Here is an 18,546-nt window from a genome sequence, read left to right on the forward strand (position 1 = left end):
ATCCCTTGCTTTTTCCATTTGAGATGAGGCAACCATGACTCAATGAAATTAAGTAACTTGCTTAATTACACACAAATAGCAAGTGGCAGAGTCTGATTTTAAGCCAGGCTTAGAGCCTTAACACTGTTAACCACTACTATACTATTAAGTCCACAGTGTTCAAGTACTATGTTATGTAATAGATAGAAGGGATGTGTGCTGATGTCTAGTGAATGATTCCTATTAAATCACACATTGCTAATGATTTTAAGTATTTCAATTAGGATTTCAATCAGAAACTAAAAGAAATAAATGTTTTTCAATAGATTATAGCTAGGAAATCATAAGAACTGATTTTATGTCTTAAAGGTAATGTTCAATAGCATGACTTCCCTACAGGATTATGACAATAAGTCTTACAATGGTGTAAGATGCTGAAAACTAGTTGTTATAGATTTTCATGTTATACAGGCATAAGAAGTTTCTGATAGGCTAAAGATTACCAGATTTTCTAAGAGAGTAAGGGAAAAAAATCCACAGAAAAAATACACTTTTTTATTTGTTAAAATGCTCTTAATTTTCAAAAGCCAACATAAAGTTAACTTTAAATTATGTTGAAGTACAAAAATATTACAGAAAAGGCATTGACACCTTTAATTGTACACCATCTGAAACAAATATTTTTGGGGTAGGCTTCCTAAAATGTTTCACAAATATACCAGGCTCCAATCAACACAACTTAAGTGAAACTGCATTTAACTGGAAATTTCCCTGCAGCTCTTAAGAGAAAGATAAATGATCATAATGCAAACTATTCTTGTAATGGTCCTTTAAAAACAAGTATTCAATATATGTTTCTGAAGCTGTACACTTGGAGACTTTAAAAACCGTAAATTAAAGCCATTCACAGATCCCTTCCATATCCTTCCATATTCTTTATTGCCCTTAAAGAAATATATTCATCCCTGATGATACAAATGCTTCTCATTTTTAGATAAAGTTTAATTTAGTGTAGATCTCTGCTTACTGTTCTCTCTTTGTCCATGTTTTATACCAAAATACAACATTCTATTTTAGCTTCATAAAAAGCCATTTTTGAACAAAATGGCTCCCAAATGCATTGAGAGGGGTTCATGCCACCTCATGTTTTTTTGCCTGACTGGCAAAATAGCAAGCCCCGATGCAGCAGCTGCTACCATGTTCTCAGTTACTTCAGGAATTTTTACAGTTTATTGGCGTAACGTGAGAGTTTATACAATTATCTACAGTATGTCATGACTAATACATACACATTACTAATATTACAAGCTTGCTGCTTGGGCTTACTTTTTCCATTAAGAAAAACACTGACATTGTTATGTTAATTATCATGGAAATCTATGGTGTATCATGTTTTCGCCTTTGAGCAAAAACATTAGAATCCATTAAGTTCATATTTTTTAATTGGCATACTAGACAACGTGCCAGTTTCATGACCCATTTTGGCCTTCAACCCAGTCCAGCTATCAGTGAAATAAAACAAGGAAAAATCATTTTCATGATATCACTCACCTACTGAAAAACTGCCAGTGGTTTCCCTCCGCAGCCTAGTATTCAAGTCTCTCCATTTTCTGGCTCCATTTTTCTGCCTTCTCTCTTACTGCTAAATATCAATCAGCTGAACAGATCCCAACAGTCATCTGTACATCCTTATCTTTGAACGCTTACTTATACATTCCCTTCACCTGGAATGCCCTCTCATAGCAAAACTTTATCAGCCGTCAAGGCTCACCTCAAAGCTTAAGTCCTTGATTGAACCTACCTTGATTAGTCCCACTGTGTCTATTCCTTTGGCACTTTTTTTCTCAATTCCCTTTTACATGCCTGTACATATCATCTATCCAAAGATATTGCAAGTTCCTTGAATACAGAGGCTCTTGATCAAGTAATTTAACTTCTCCCTCTCCATTAGATTGTATATCTTTTTAAAATTAGAAGGGTTGGATTAAATGATCCCTAGGGGTCCTTCTGGGTCTAAAATTTTATACATCTATTTCTTGCTCGTCCTATAACGTGTATATCGTAGTCATCTGATAAATATTTTGAGCTGTCTATCTGACTTTATCAATGCCTATTATAAAATTACCCCGTTATGGCTATTGGAAAATATTCTAAGTATTGCAATTTCTAGATGGCAATTAGGAAGAGCTTCCAGCTTAATCAAGCAGCCATAATTAGTAAGCTAAATACTCATTCAGTCATTTTCTCATTCAACCAATATTAATGAAACATCAGGGACAGGTATCATGCTCTGACGTGGAGATGACAGACCTGGCCCCTGCCCTCAAGGAACTCGCAATCCAGTGGGAGACACAGAGAAGTCAAAGCACTATTTACAATAAAGATTGCTAAAGAGAGGCACAAACAATACTATAGAAATATATGGAAGAAACAGCTAGCAGTGGCTGTGAGGTAGAGGAAGCTCAAGGAAATGTTCCCAGGACAGGCGACAACTAAAGTGAACCCTGATGGAACCAAACAGTCAGCATTTCAGGGAGAGTACCAAGCACAAAAGTGTGGGGATAAGAGAACATGGCAAGCTGGAGGAAGCGCAATTTAGAATGTAACGTTAGGTTAGGAAGGGTGAAAGAGAAGCTAGAGGGACAGGCAGGAGTCAAAAGTAAGATGGGCTTGTATGTAATGCTGACAAGTTTGGATTTTTGTCCTTAAGCAAATGGGTAGTCGATGTTATGGAAATAATATCTCCAGATAAGTCATGAAATTGACCGAAGATTCAAGTTTTATGTTAGAAACAGTGTACAGCAGAGACTGTTAGTTGTCCCCCAATATCTGTGCTTCCCTTCTTATACAGTAATAATAATTTTAGCTGGGCACATGGCCACATAGCTAAGGACCACATTTTCCAGCCTCCCTTGTAGCTAGGTGACACCATATGACTAAGGGCTGGCCAATGGGACATGTGCAGAAGTGATGTAGGAAACTGCCAAGATATACCCTTACATAGAAGGAGTGTCTTTTCTCCTGCCCCTTTTCCCAGCCCTTCTGTTGGAATGAGAATGTAATACTGAGTTAGAGCAGCCATCTAGGATCACAAGATGGAAGCTGCTTGTTAAGGTGGCAGAGCAACAAGACAGAAGGAGCCTGGGTACCTGATAATTGAGCAGCTGCCATCCGACCCTGAACTGCCTAGTTGGACTGTTATGTGAGAAAGAAATATCTTGTTTAAGGCACTGGATTTGGGGGTCTCTGTTACAGCAGCTTAACTTGTATCCACATGAATATACAGTGGAATTTAAAATTGGATCTAATAATATATATGTATGTGTGTGTGTGTGTGTGTGTGTGTGTGTGTAACTGAATCACGTTGCTGTATACCAGAAACTAATACAACATTGTAAATCAACTAGACTTCAATAAAAAATAAATTTAAAAAAATAAAATTTGATCTAATAGACTCAAGAACTGTACACACTTACCAATAACACCAGACTGAATTTAAAAAGGAGTTCTATAATTCACCTCTTTCAAGTTTAAGTGAGAGTGTATAGGTTATCAGAATGAGTTGTACTAAAACAACTTAAAGTAGTACATATGAATAGAAGGCAAAAATGAGTTATCAACATAAATCACCTAAATAATGTGGTTACAATAGTGTAGCCATGGGCTCATGTTAATTTATGGTCCTAAAATTACTATTCCAGTATTCAGAATCAGTTTTTTTTTTAACTGATAGAAAAGTTTTAATTAGCAAAGATGACACAGGAAAGGAAGGAGCAACATCCACACCCAGATTTAGCAGTATCCATGCTCCCCAACCTAAGGAGACTGATTTCTAAGGTTCTCAAACTATCAGGTAAAAGTGACTATAATAGGTCTTCAAGAGTCTCAGGTTGCCCTGTGCATACTATTCCTAACACAGCAAGCTATACATAGGAGCCCAAAAAGCCCTTTGGGGATACCCCAACAAGGCTTATCCTATCCCATGCTGCCTTCCAGGGTTGATATCCATCCCCCACTTTCCCCACCATATTGAAATTTACCTCCATGGTCAGGCTCTTAGTATCTTTCAAGATGATAATTACATATCAAGTAAACTATTACATGTTAATAAAGCAAGTTTAGAGGAGACATCGCCAAGGCTTTCTGTAAACCCATTTTAACCTGCTAGAGCAAAGTACCTAACCTTCATTTGGTTGGATCAAAAAAAAAAAAAAAAGTGGTTTTGTTAACTAAAATCCAAAACTAAAACGAACAAACAAAAATTCTTTAGAAGCCACAGGTCTAACCAAATAGTGGAAATGTTAGGCAAATTATAAGACTGCAGTACTTTTGGCAAAGAAGTAACATTTTAGGGACTTCCCTGGTGGTTAAAAGTCCGCCTTCCAATGCAGGGGACATGGGTTCAATCCCTGGTCGGGGAACTAAGATCCCACATGCCGTGGGGCAACTAAGCCCAAGCGCCACAACTGCTGAGCACACGCCACAACTAGAGAGCCCGCGTGCCACAACTACTGAGCCCGTGCACTCTGGAGCTCGCGCGCCACAACTAGAGAGAGAAAACCCGCACACCACAACTAGAGAGAAGCCTGCGCACTGCGACAAAGAGCCCGTGCGCCACAACAAAGGATCCCACATCCTGCAACGAAGATCCCACGTGCCGCAACTAAGACCTGACGTAGCCAAATAAATTTAATTTAATTTAAGTTAAAAGAAAGAAGTAACATTTTAAAAACAGACAGAACCACTAGGTGCCCTTCAAATCATGTCATGGAAGCTACCTATTCCTATACAAGTCCCTTGGCAGCTTGTTTTTCCACTAACTACATTTTTCCAATTGAATGTTAAATGATGATGGTCACAACTGTGATTTTATAGTCTCCATTTAAGTCACTGGAAAGGGATATAGGTAACAACCCAGAAGGTACTTTGGGCACACAAAGAAAGAATGAGGGTCTTATAACTAAGGGCAGCACTTCAGCTTGATGGAGCCAGAGACTAATTTTCCTCTTCCTCATTGCAATTATGATGGACTGCGACCAAAGAGCACCAAGAGAGACACACTAGGCTTTACCAGGCATCTCCACAGCTCTTTAGGAGAACAAAAAGAGTGAACCGGATACTCTGACTGCCTCTGAGAATGAAGACAGGACTTGGCCTTGTTCACCACTGCATCCCCAAGACCTGGGTCAGAAGGTACTTCACTAATTTTTCTTGAATGAATTGATGTGAAATGCCTCATTTCCTCTCATCAGAGACACAGTGCTGCCCTATATAGTAAGACTAATTAGAGCCATTGAGTCTCCTCTATCTGCAAATAAAGCAGATTCATCTTTAAAAATGGTAGATGGACCTAACCCACACACAGAGTCACTTAGAGCCATTCTAAACCATTTAAGGGTCTAAACCATTTTTGGCACTAAGTTAAGCAGAAAATCAAACTATTGTCAAGTAATAGTTTATGCATATACTGCAATGGGTTCATTTCTCAAAATCAATGAATGATATCTCAAGTCATAGAAAACTCAATTTGCACATTACTCTAGATCCTCTTTTCTAAATGGTGTGATACTTTCTCATTCGGAAAGGCCCTCTTAAAGCAAACCAATTTGGCTTGTCTTAAATAAGCAGGTTTCTAACCCCCTTCCACATAGCCCAGTATCATAATAGCTTAACAACAAAATTAGCAATGGAAAAAGACACCAAATTTCCTAAATCAAAATTCCTAAATCAAGCATCTTTTTTTAATTCCACAGCACCTGACTCCTTGATCCCTATTAATCTCCGTGTTAAAGATATGCTTCCACCTAATTATCATAAAGGTGCACTTAGGTGTTCTTCTAATGACAGCAGTGTCATCTTGTTTGATTCTATCCTATCCATCAGTTGTGACATCACCACACCACTGCCACACATAAAGAGCACAGAATCCATGTACGGAAGGAAATTTTAAAAAATACTTAAGATTCACAGTAAGCCATTTTAAGTGAATCAAGTCACTTTAGCTTCAACTGAAACTACTTGGGGCCCTGAATAGAAATTCAACTCAAGTATATAATAAGCATAGAAAAATACGGAGGAAGTTTTAAGTAACATTTCAAAACTGTTCTGAAAGAAAAAGAAGTAACAAGAGACGGATCCAAGATTAGTTCATTTTAAAAGACACCTATGTTCTTCAAGACATCTAATCATGTCCATGGATTATTTTTAATAATAAAAAGTAAACAGCTATTCTTTAGCCTGAAAGGTAACACTGACTCTAACTTATTACTATAATGAAGAACTGGGAACAGCCTGCTCCCTTCCATGCCACACACACAGATATTTGGTTTAATAACTCCCACTAGACAGAAATGTAGTCCTTGACTATAACAACTGACTATATTTTGGTGAAGTCTGAGTGGCTGAAAAATCCTTTCAGATTTTTTTCAAAATATTCCAACTATTTCACAATATCTGTATATAATATCATGCAATACATTTTTTAAAATAAATCTATTTATTTATTCATTTTTATTTTTGTCTGTGTTGGGTCTTCATTGCTGCGCGCGGGCTTTCTCTAGCCGCAGAGAGCGGGGGCTACTCTTCGTTGCAGTGCGCGGGCTTCTCATTGCGGTGGCTTCTCTTGTTGCAAGAGCATGGGCTCTAGGCGCGCGGGCTCAGTAGCTGTGGCGCACTGGCTTAGTTGCTCCGCGGCATGTGGGATCTTCCCAGACCAGGGATTGAACCCGTGTCCCCTGCATTGGCAGGCGGATTCTTAACCACCGCGCCACCAGGGAAGCCCATGCAATACGTTTTATAAGACCCTTTCTGTAACACGTCACCCCAGTACTAAATCCCAGCAAACTATATCCCTGTTGCTTTTATCTCAACCACCTATCCACTAGTACTCTATGTCAGGCGTAACCTTCAGAAATATTAAAAAAAAAAAAAATGCCAGGGTATACACATAAAATTTCTCAGGCATCCCTGGCTCTGGTCCATTACAGAAGCGTGCACAGACAAGGCCGTAGCCATTCACACAAGCGGGCGTAGCAGTTTTTGTTTGTAAATACAAGTCTGGCTTAGTTATGTAATACTAATATCAATACACTTGTGATAAATACATAATGAGCAGATTTATATAAACAATTTGGACTGAGAATTCAAAATCAGATAAATACATAATCCTTTGAAAGACCAGTCGCTAATCAAAATGAAATTAAAAGAAGGCGTTCTATAGCAATTTGGAGCTAGATGGCACAAAACAGCATCAAATGTGCGTTACACTGAGCAGAGCTCTATGGACATTTTGATGGGGAAGCAGTAGTACCAACAGCCACACTACTTCCAGCCCCTTCATGGCCACATTTGTTTCAAAACATATTTCTCTTTTTGGGGTGATGAAAGTGTTCTAAAATTGACTGTGGTGATGGTTGCACAACTCCGTGAATATACTAAAAACCACTGAATTGTACACTTTTAATGGGCGAACCGTATGGTAGCTGAATTATAGCTCAATAAAGTTGCTCCCTATTTTTAAAAACATGTTTGTGGAGCAAAATATTGCACACAAAAACAGCTCTGATTGGCTGCCAATATAAAGGATTCTGAATTTGATTTACCCTCAAGTTCTTTTCCCAGTTCAAAATAAACATGTACACACATGCATGCACATCTGCACACACACAGGCAACATACAGGCACAAAGCTTTGGGCATTAAAATGTCAGAATGCTTTCCTTGTTTTTCAATAAGATCCTCGCTCTTCAAAAGTGCCTTATTAAAAATATCTTGCCAACTTTAACACCCTACTCTGATGGTTCCCAGAATGTTTTCTAACATGCCTTAGTTAGCTATCATGTTCCTATATAATGTCCCCTGTGAGAGACAGAATAAAAGGAAGGGTTAGGGGCTTCCCTGGTGGCGCAGTGGTTGAGAATCTGCCTGCCAATGCAGGGGACACGGGTTCGAGCCCTGGTCTGGGAAGATCCCACATGCCACGGAGCAACTAGGCCCGTGAGCCACAATTACTGAGCCTGCGCGTCTGGAGCCTGTGCTCTGCAACAGGAGAGGCCACGATAATGAGAGGCCCGCGTACCGCGATGAAGAGTGGCCCCCACTTGCCGCAACTAGAGAAAGCCCTCGCACAGAAACGAAGACCCAACACAGCCATAAATAAATAAATAAATAAATTAAATAAATAATTTTAAAAAAGGAAGGGTTGTGGTTCAAAAGCACAGACTCTACAACTAGACTGCATGGATGCTAGCTCTTTTACTTATCAGGTGTGTAACCTTGGGGTTGTTATCTAACTTCTCTATGCCTCAGTTTTCTCATCTGTAAAATGGGGATAACAATAGCCTCTCCCTCACAGCACTGTTATGTGGTTTAAATGTGTTAATGCATCTACAGCACTTACAATGGTGCCATACTCGTGGTGGGTACTGTAATAAATTATTACTGATTGGCATTAGTATTAGTATTGGCTGATATCAAGTTGCTTCATGTTCTCTGTTGCCTTTGCTAGACTGTAGGATTATTTCAGGGCAGTGAATACCTTTTCTCCCTCCTAACCAAATGCTTTACATACAGTTACTCCACAAATGCTTCCTCAGAATGTTTAAACACCACACCTATATGACGCCAAAAGCACTTAGAAAATTCCGTAATAAATCCAAAACTCATTTTGATAAATGTCAAATTGTGCAAGTACATATGCAGACCTAGAATAATGGTTGGCATCTCCACTGCTGAAGTTTTGGTTCATCCCATCAACTGAAAGACTAGAGATATGAAAGGATCCTTAGTCTTCTATATCACTAGTGGAAAAGCACTAGGTTAGAACCAAGGGCCCTACATTCTGCTCCTAGATCCACCTCAGACAATGCGACCTTCTGCAAGCCACTTAACCTCACTGTGCATCTGCCACTGGAGGGATAATTAACCATTCTTCAAAAGAAAGATGCTCTAAATAAAGGGCATTATCTTTGCTATTGAGCTCATTTCTTGAGGGTAGAGTAAGTCTAATCTTTGAAAAACACTTTTAAACATTTTCTTTTCCTGTTCAAATATGATGCTGCTGCTGATGATTATAAACGCAGGTAAAGCTGCTAATAAATAATATATCTCATTAGTGTGGTGAGCTAGGCTTTTCAGTACTTGAACATACATTATCATAATAATCATCACAAAACTCTGTGAACAGACAGCAATGAGTTGCCTGGTTCTTTCCCTTCTGTGCACCTATGGCATTCCAAATCCAAGTCCACTACCCAAGGGGTATCTGTCTCATCACGTGTCTGACATGGCAACCAAAGAAGAACACTGGAAGGTGGAAAAGCAGGCATGCTACCTTCATATACTTCCGACTCAAAAGGTTAGACCAGCTCTGCAACTACAGCAGCTCTCACTAATCTATTTAGACTTAGACAGTCATTTATCAAAACTGCTCTTGAACTTTTATCATCTCTAACCGGCTTGACTACTACGAGTCTTCCAATATTTTCCACTTTGAGGGCTTGAAATCTGTAATAGAGATAAATCAGGAAAATGTATTACCTCTTGAAGTATCAGAACACCAGAAGTTTTCATGTTTAAAAGACAACACTGTTTGCTGTGCACATTTTCCTACATCTCCCTTTCCCTTCAAAATGGAGATTAAATTTTAAATCCTATTAAGATAAACAGTATTGTATTTAAGTATATACTGGGTCAATCATATTTAAAAATTGGCATTTTCCTCACATTCAATGTAATGCCATCTTTGAATAAGTAATAAGCCAAGCATTTACCACAAACTTTCTTGTCTGCCAGAAAACTAGTGCTACTTCTAAATGGTCTACTCACCATTTAAAAGATACACGTTCAGAAAATAGCATCCCAGCTGGGATTAAGGCAGTATAAAGGAAAGATGCAATTTTCCTTAAGATTTCTGGTTCATATATAAATGGCAAAGCTCCAAAAGTTTTAACCAGTTAGGCTATAAATCTACTAAAAGAGTCAATAATATCTATACCTACTATGTGGCTTGAACTGTGCTTAGCACTTTATATGCATTATTTCATTTAATCCTTAAAACCAACAGACGAGGTTGTTTACAGAGGGGGCAACAAGGCTCAGAGAGGTGAAGGGAGTTGCCCAAAATTACACTGCCAACAAGAGGCAGAGTTGGGATTTGAACCCAAGCCTGAGATTCCAGGGCCGAAGATCTTAGCCACTGAACTCTATACAGCCTTCCCACTGAGAAACATACAAGAGTGGAACAGAAAACTTTGTTGAAATGAAGCATTCTTTAGAAATAAGTGGTACCACGAAGCAAAACTCTACAACTCTCTTATCCCTTTTTACTGAATAGACTACGTCACACATAGAATATAAAAACCATTCCTTAATCACCCCTCTATACCCATGTCCCTATGATCTTCGGGCAGTAAAACGTTACAACAAGGTCAGGCCCTGGGAACTGTGTCTGGAGTGGGACAGCAATAATAAAGGTGGGACAGCAATAATAAAAACCAGTTGAAAGATTTCGTGTTTGACTTACTCCATTTACTTACACCCCCTTTCTTCACTTGCCTTTCTCTTCATCTTTCTCATTTGGAGGAAAGCAATTCACTGCTTTGCAACAGGCATACCTCTGACGTGCTGCTTGCCCCTTTTCAAAACCACCTCAAACTCTAGAAAGCTTTTATCAACCTCCGAGCACATGAGGCTTGATAACTTTCCTCTACTATTAAATATTTCAGTAGCCAGCAACTGACAAAGCAGCTTGTATAGTGAATGCGTTATAAACGAAAGCAGCTTCAAAGTTAGCAAAAGTTAACTTCAGTCAGTGACACAAGCAAGTGTGCATAGAATGGGGCAAAGCTTTGACCCCATCGATTGTGCTGCTTTAAGTTCATGGTCATTATGTTCTAACAACCTCTCTTCTGAAGACAGCAGTCCCTTGGCAGGCCCTTCACTGTCAGTCTTAGCTACCACCCCGCAACATGAAGACCTCAGCTAGCACGCAACACATTTTAAGATTCAGATCATTATCAAACAACCAGAGTGCTCTCTTGAACTAAAAGAAATTATGCAACATAGGGGGAAAAAATGGATGTCTATTGCCTTTGCTGTAGGCCATTAGGGGTTTTAAGGCTATGAAAATATATGAGTATTTGACTAAAGGAACAGACTCAAACAGCACAGTGTGGCCTCAGTGTTTTTCAAAGGGTCACCCCAGGGTTACCACAGCTGCCCTTGCAGGCAGACTTTCTCTGAAGTACTGGGTTTTACCTCAAATTTTCATTATGAATACTGCATTCTGAAGCACAATGTATTTGAATTTAAATATTGTTAATTATTTAAAATTAGCTACCACTGAACGTTCTTCTCAATGTTTGCGTAAAATAAATGCTTCAAGAAAACACAAGCTGCTTTATTTTGTAACTCCTAGTACACATTATCATGTCACCACCCTGCTCATCCAGTATACCCAGTGTGCTCCAGTTTGAGAGGAAGAGCACTGGACAGAGATTCTATTTGTTTGAACTAGTGCAATGCCAGAAATATAATAGGTACTTCATAAGTATTTGTGGAATGAATTGGCAGAATGGCTTCAAGGACTAGTTTTCAACTTCAAGAACATTCCAGAAAAACCTTTTGAGACACATAATTACAAAAGAAAACCACAAAAGAAAAAGGACAAAGAAAATATACCAATTATGATTTACAAATATTGATAAGGGAGAACAATAAAAACCATACTTTGCTTAGTTTAGTTGGAAGGAAAAGGCTGCCAGGATGTCATATAGAGATAATATTGCAGGGGGTAGGGGGAGGTTAGGGTGATTAAAAACCAATTCCATTTAGCGAACACTAAGACGAGTTTTCAACTGACTCTTGTGCTTTCCTTTGTACATTTTTAATATTAATGATTTCAAACTTACAGAGGAAAATAAGGAATTGTAATGGATACCCGTGTTCCTGTGTACCCAATGCATGATGCTGAAACTACTGAAGTCCAGGAACCATGCCTCATTTGTTTTATACCTTTCTCTGGCTTTTAATACAGATTTCTATATACACGAGGAGTTCAAGAAATGTTTAACAACTGCCAAGAGTAAGTGTCTAATCATATTAAATTCTTAACTGCATCCTCTCCGCGAGCCCCTCCCCAAAAAAGACTTGCCCTAAAAAAAGCATGCTTTGTTTTAAATAACAAAAGAAAAACAAAAAATAAATACTTTTTACTGGTCCTAGATGAAAGAGTATTGAAAGACTGGGGTCTCGGCTCATTTCAATCACGTGACCTGGCCGTATCTGTTTTCCTATGATAAAATGAGGCTCATACGGCCGGCCCTCTATCCAGAGTTGTTGCATGAATAAATCAGCATGTATTTACATGGTAACCATTACAAGCGAGGTATTGGGAAGGACAATACAGCATATTTACCTCCCTAATCACTACCAACAGCAACGACTTACTATGTGCAAGGCCCTGATTTAAGCACTTTTATGTAAGGTATACAATCCCTTATCTGAAAACCTTGGTGCCAGACATGTTTCCAAATACAAAAACGTCCAGACTTTTAGGTAGGCAGTAACCTGCATGTACTATACATTATGTAATACCGCAGTATGGTCTGAGGCACTGCCCCATAAACACATTACTAATTTTACAACAAAACCAAATAAATATTAACATTAAGTAGAATAAAGGTTATAAAATACATTTGCATCAGTTCAAGTCAAATTTTGTCAGCATCTGAGTTTTGGCACCTAACTTACCAAATAAAAGTTTTATCACACCTTTTTAAATTAAAAATTGCAAACAACAAATTTTAGATGTACCTAACTCATTCAGTCCTTCTAAGTACTCTAAGATCGAAGTTCTCTTATTCCTATTTTACAGATGAAAACTATGAGGTACAGAGAGATTTACTAACTCACCCAGTATACCCCAGCTAGTAAGTCTCCTGGCCTGAACTGCAACCCAGGCAGCCTAGCTCCACTACTGTGCTCTTAACAACTATGCTCTATGACTTCTCTCAGAAACTGCTTGATGACACCAGACAAGCATGTGAAAAGTAAAACAGTACTAAACAATTTAAGTATCCAAAACAACAGGGGAAACAGCACAAGGCAGCATTTATTCGTTATTCAACAACTATTTATAGAGGACATACCATGTGCCAGGTGCTCAGGAGACAACAACGAGCGAACCAGACAAGGTCCAGGTTGCCTTCATGCAGCCAGAGACCGGTGGGAAAATGGCCCGGCATCAAATAAACATAATTATGACATGCATGGCAAGTTTGTGTGACTGCTGTTCACATCCAGAGGAGGAGATCAGGGCAGTGGGGGGCGGTGAAATAGGACATAAGATTCGAACTGTTCCTTGACTAGTACTGGGATTTGCAAGGACAAAAAGAAAAAGGGAGGGCTTTTGAAACAGATGATGGCATGGCATCCATTCAAAAAGCCGTTACTGTGCGCCTACTCTATGCCAAGAATAATGCTAAGCACAAAAGTTCCAAACTAGGTAAAAATCCATTTAAACCAACAGAGGATTTGTGTAAGAGAATAATAAGGACAAGTGGGATAGTAGGCCTGGGTCACATCATGGAGAACCCTTGAGTGTTAAGCTGAGGAGCTGGGATTAGACCCTGCGGGAGTCACTGAAGGTTATTTTGCAGGTTTGTGCCTCACAATATTAGGATTTATCCCTATGGAATGTCAATGACTATCTGCATTCCTATTTGGGGCCAATTAGACCTCAAAGCTGGATTGCTTTCAAGCAAGGGCTCAGGGCAACAAAATAAATGCCAAGTCTAAATTCATTTAATCCTCAAGGAATAGAGAAAACTCTAATCTCTCAAAAAATACAGGTATGGCAACTTGAAAATGTTGGAGAAGGCAATGACCAACTCCTCTTTTTTTTTTTTTCAATTTTTCAATTTATTTATTTATTTATTTATTTTTGGCTGCATTGGGTCTTCATCGCTGCGCGCGGTCTTTCCCTACTTGCGGCGAGCGGGGGCTACTCTTTGTTGCGGTGCGTGGGCTTCTCATTGCGGTGGCTTCTCTTGTTGCAGAGCACGGGCTCTAGGCGTGCAGGCTTCAGTAGTTGTGGCACATAGGCTTCAGTAGTTGTGGCTCGCGGGCTCTAGAGCGCAGGCTCAGTAGTTGTGGTGCACGGTCTTAGTTGCTCTGCGGCATGTGGGATCTTCCCGGACCAAGGCTCGAACCCGTGTCCCTGGCATTGGCAGGCGGATTCTTAACCACTGCGCCACCAGGGAAGTCCCCCAACTCCTCTTAAAATCCCAAAGGCCGTTTCTAAAACCTAAGTTATTCCTTCATAAGCAAATGAGATTTCCAACCTTCCAAAGTACATTTCTATGAGAAAATAAAACATCATTCTTTGAAAAACAAATTCTTAAGTTGAACGATGATCTGATCTTTAATGAGGCTGGTGACAGCTTACCTCAGGGCACAGGTGACAATGTGACAGTGGAAACTCAACTGCTTTTTAACATACCTCAGAGTTCCCACTCCCCTATTCCCTTACCTAAGCAGAGTGGAAGAAGTGAATTACATATTTATTCAGCATACATATCAAAGATTTTCATTCTCAGGTCTTAATGTAAACAACTGAGTAGCGAGGTATTCTATTTGTCCTCTGCAAAACAAATTCTCTTTACGCCCACTAATTTTTTTTCAGTCATTGACCTTCCACAGAGAAGTAGGTAACAAAGACTCTTCAATGGCTTCCCGCTGTTCTGAGAACCAAACTCAAATTATTTCTCAGAATCTCCAGACCCTGCATCACCTATTATCTGCCTCTTTCCAGGCTCCTTAACTCCTTTAACCACTCCCCCACATAGCTCACTAGGCTCCATCCACGCTGGCTTGTTTTCTGTTCCTCAAACATCTCAAGTTTGTTTTTCTGCCTCAAGGCCTTGACTCTTACTCTTCTCTCGGCTCTTGACAAGGTAAGCTGACAAGGTAAGCTCAATCTCTCTTCTTTCACGTCTCTGTTCAAAGGTCACCTTTGCTGGGAGGCCTTTCCAGAGCACTCTTACTAAATAGGCCGGTCCCAGTTCTCCATCTCACAGTATTTCCATCATTGTTGTCACTACCATCTATAAGGATCGTCTTCATTTGTTTCCTTGTTTATTGTCTATATCCTTTGGTGGAATATAACCTCTGTGAGACTCTAGAAGAACAAGGATCATGCCTCTTAAGGTTTATCATTGTGCGTAACACAGGGCCTGGCAAATAGAAGGTGCTCAACAGATTTCGTAAAATAAATTACTAAATGAATGAAGAATATATTTAAAGGCTGATTGCTATGAATGTCAGTAACTTGAGAAAGCCTTTTTTTTTCTAATTTTGAGATGTTTCTCTACAGCTGTTCATTTTTCAAAATTCTTTCTACATTTTCTGAAATCTGGTGACACCTTGCAAATTGTTGTGCTAGTTCATGGCAATAAAAATATATCACTCAACCAATGGATTTAAGAAAAAATACTTTGAGGAGGTTGTAGTAGTTTATTAAACATCAATAAAATCAAACAATTTGAAAATTGGTTAGTCTCATTCCACTAATGTAAGTCAAATTACATGAAGAAAAGTAATTTAAAATGTAAAGAAATGAAAAAGAAGAGAATTCGACAGCAAACTGCAATTATGTTTACTAACATCAGAAATATCCAGTTTGATAACTTCTAGGTGTACTAGGTGGATTATTAAGTACATTTTGAGTAACATTCTAAGATTCAGAGCAAAATACTTAAGACAAACTCATATCCACCTTTATCTTTTTTTCTGGCAAACATAAGTAGTTCATACTAGGGCAATGTTACCTTAGACTTGGTATCAGTAATAATTACACAAGGAAAAAAATGGCATAGTAACATAAACTCTTTTCTTTGAAACAGTTGGCAAGTTTGTATATCTTTCCAGAAAGGGTTGGCAAGAAAATTACAGATTTACAAGGGTGGGCCTATTGGTATAAATCCCCTTTCCCTACTATATCCCATTTTTTAAAAGAACTAAAGTGAAGTCAGAAATTTACCAAATGAATGAGGGAAACTACAAATCACCTGTAAGCCATATAACTAAACTGATGATCAACAGACTTTGATATTCTTGTGAAAACCACTTTCCTGAGAACATCACCTTAAACTCGATACTGTCATACCACCCTTTTTTAAAGTGTGCTTATAAAAATGGCAGATTAAAAGCCTTGGGAATGTGAGGCTCTTATTTATCTATTTTAAAAACACATCATTTGATGTTGCAGCAGAAACTACATGCTTTGCCTCACTGCCAAAAAAGTGCTCCCAGGACAGTGAAATTTAGCGCTCATCTTCATTCACAACTTGGTTTCTTCTGAGATGATTGCCAATTCGTACACAGTATGTCAGTGGCAACACCTGGTCACACATCAAGCAAAGAATTCTATCACTGTTAAGTATAAGGATATTAATAAAAACTTGCAGATAAGGGAGCTAATATTTTTAAACGTAAAATGATGTCATAACTGCTTAATGGATTATTTCATTTTTCTCAGTTTTCAAACTTGAACACTGGATATAGCCCATTTCCAAAAACACAGCCGCCCAGGTCAGCATGTGCTAGTTCACTGTATCTGCCTCCACTTTCAGCTTCTTCATTCAATTTTCTTCACGCACTAATTAGCGCATGGGAGCGAGTAAACGAACCTCAGTATGGGAGCTAACAGGGCAACTGCATGGGGAGAAGGCGATATTGCTGGTGCTGTGTGAAATCAGCTTCAGCGCACTAATCCCCAATCCACAGAAAAGTCGTCTCTTTGACATGGTTTTTAAATTCTGCTTCTTGAGGGTATATACAAATATGAGATCTGAAGTAAGAAACCGTGGCTTCTTTAAAAGAAAAAACAAAAACAAAAACAAAGGCAGGGGCCCTCCCAACAGAGACAGCTTTAAACTCCAGAGTCTGTCAGTTCCCATTCAGTGTGCTTAGTAACCAGCCTATGCTAACTTGAGTGACTTTAGCCCAAACCACTAGTCCTCTGACTACATTAAAACGATGAACACCCCAGTCTGCAGGAGAAACGGAGCCAGGCATCAAAGTCCCTCCCACTCTCTCTCTCGCTCTCTCTCCCCGGCCTGCTTGGCAGCGTGGGAAGAATCAGATTCAGGACCATGTGCTAGGATTAAACACAAACATACATACATACATTCTAAGTGGTTGTGGTTCTTGAACTAAGTTACTGAAAACTAGAAAGAAACTTTCAAGTTCCTCAGCTGGTATTTGCTAGAGGATCATTCCCATCACTTGCAGTACACCGTAATAGTCTGTAAGCTTCCAAGAAAATCATTAGACAACTGTGATTAATCCAAAGAAGCCAAGACTTTTAGAGATGAAGACGTTCAAAGCAGAGTTAGAAGCTTCGAAGAGGAGAGCAGTGTGCTCCTGACTCGGGAGCCAGCAGCGGAGCCTACCAAGTTAGAAGATTCTAGAGGAGGGACGACGGCTGGGAGGCACAAAGCACAAACTGTTAGAAGGCAAGAGACAGTGGGGCCCGAGGCGGGCAGAAGGACCCCAGACCGTCAAGGGCAGCGACAGCCCGGAGGAGAAGATCTGAGAGGGATAACAAAGAAGCAAAGGAAAGCTAGGTACAGTGGTCCTCAAAGAACCCAGGCAACTGGCGGAGCCAGCGAGTCCGGGAGGTAGGGATGAGAAGGTGCAGGGATGAGGGCGCACAGCGGCAAGCGAGAGAAAATGGGTTGGGGGGTGAGGGGACGTGCAAAGAGCGAAGGTAGTTCCCCGTCCCTCTGCCCCTGGTGCGGATCGCAACTCCTTACCGCGCGCCGCCTGGCCCCGCCGGGTTCCAGGGGCGCGGAGGCGGCTGATGGAGCCGCTGCGACTTCAGGATCCTGCCTCACCTTGTTTGCCGCGTCCCGGCGTCCCGCTGGCCGTTCGCCGGCTGCTGCGCTCCGAGGGCCAAAGAGCTAGTCGCGCGGCGCAGCCGGGGCTCTGTCCGGCTGTGAGGCACCGGCCCCCAATCCTCCGCACCCCCTGCTCGCCCCGGTCACTTCGCCTCGCTCTCCCGCAGGCGGAGAGCACGGACCCTAACCCGAACGCCGCTCCACTTATTTCAAAAGCCCCCGTCCCACGCTTCCCCGGAATAGGAGCGGAGTTGCTGCGGCCGCAGCGGCAGAGCCTCCGCCTGACCTCACCGGGGGGCGGGGGGGCGGGAGCCCAGTTGAGGAGGGGAGGGGGAGGGAGCGCGCGGGCGGGGGAAACATGGCGGCGGGGGTGGCCCCGGCGGCGCCTGCGCGGGAGGCGGGGGAGCTGGGGCTAGGACCGTGTGTAGGGTCCGAGCACAACTCCGCTGCAGCCGAGGCGTGGCGAGGAGGGGCCCGGAGGCGGGGTGACCGCCCAGTGGCCCTCACGCCTCCGAAACCGGGACGCTCGGCTTTGAGCACACTTGGCTTCTAGTGCCCAGGGGGCAGAAGAGGTGAAAACTGTCAAGTATCCAGGGACACAGTGCGCCCGCCAAGAGGAGGCCCCCCGGTGCTCCTGCCTGCAGTTGTCGCGGCCCCTCTTAGTCACA

The 18,546-nt window shown here is 40.8% G+C and overlaps 1 protein-coding gene across 3 annotated transcripts in view; it reads right to left on the reverse strand.

The window, feature by feature from the left end:
* The window catches only part of KLHL13 (kelch like family member 13), a 191,437-nt gene extending 173,272 nt beyond the window's left edge, over positions 1–18,165 (reverse strand). For 2 of the 3 annotated variants that reach the window (XM_061177792.1, XM_061177790.1), the window contains exon 1: positions 17,795–17,864. The gene's annotated coding sequence lies outside the window, so the exon portion shown is untranslated. The other variant, XM_061177788.1, reaches the window with a different exon arrangement.
* Positions 18,166–18,546: the final 381 nt, after the last annotated feature.

The sequence above is a fragment of the Eubalaena glacialis genome, chromosome X (genome assembly GCF_028564815.1).
Source record: "Eubalaena glacialis isolate mEubGla1 chromosome X, mEubGla1.1.hap2.+ XY, whole genome shotgun sequence".
Taxonomy (NCBI): Eukaryota; Metazoa; Chordata; class Mammalia; order Artiodactyla; family Balaenidae; genus Eubalaena; species Eubalaena glacialis.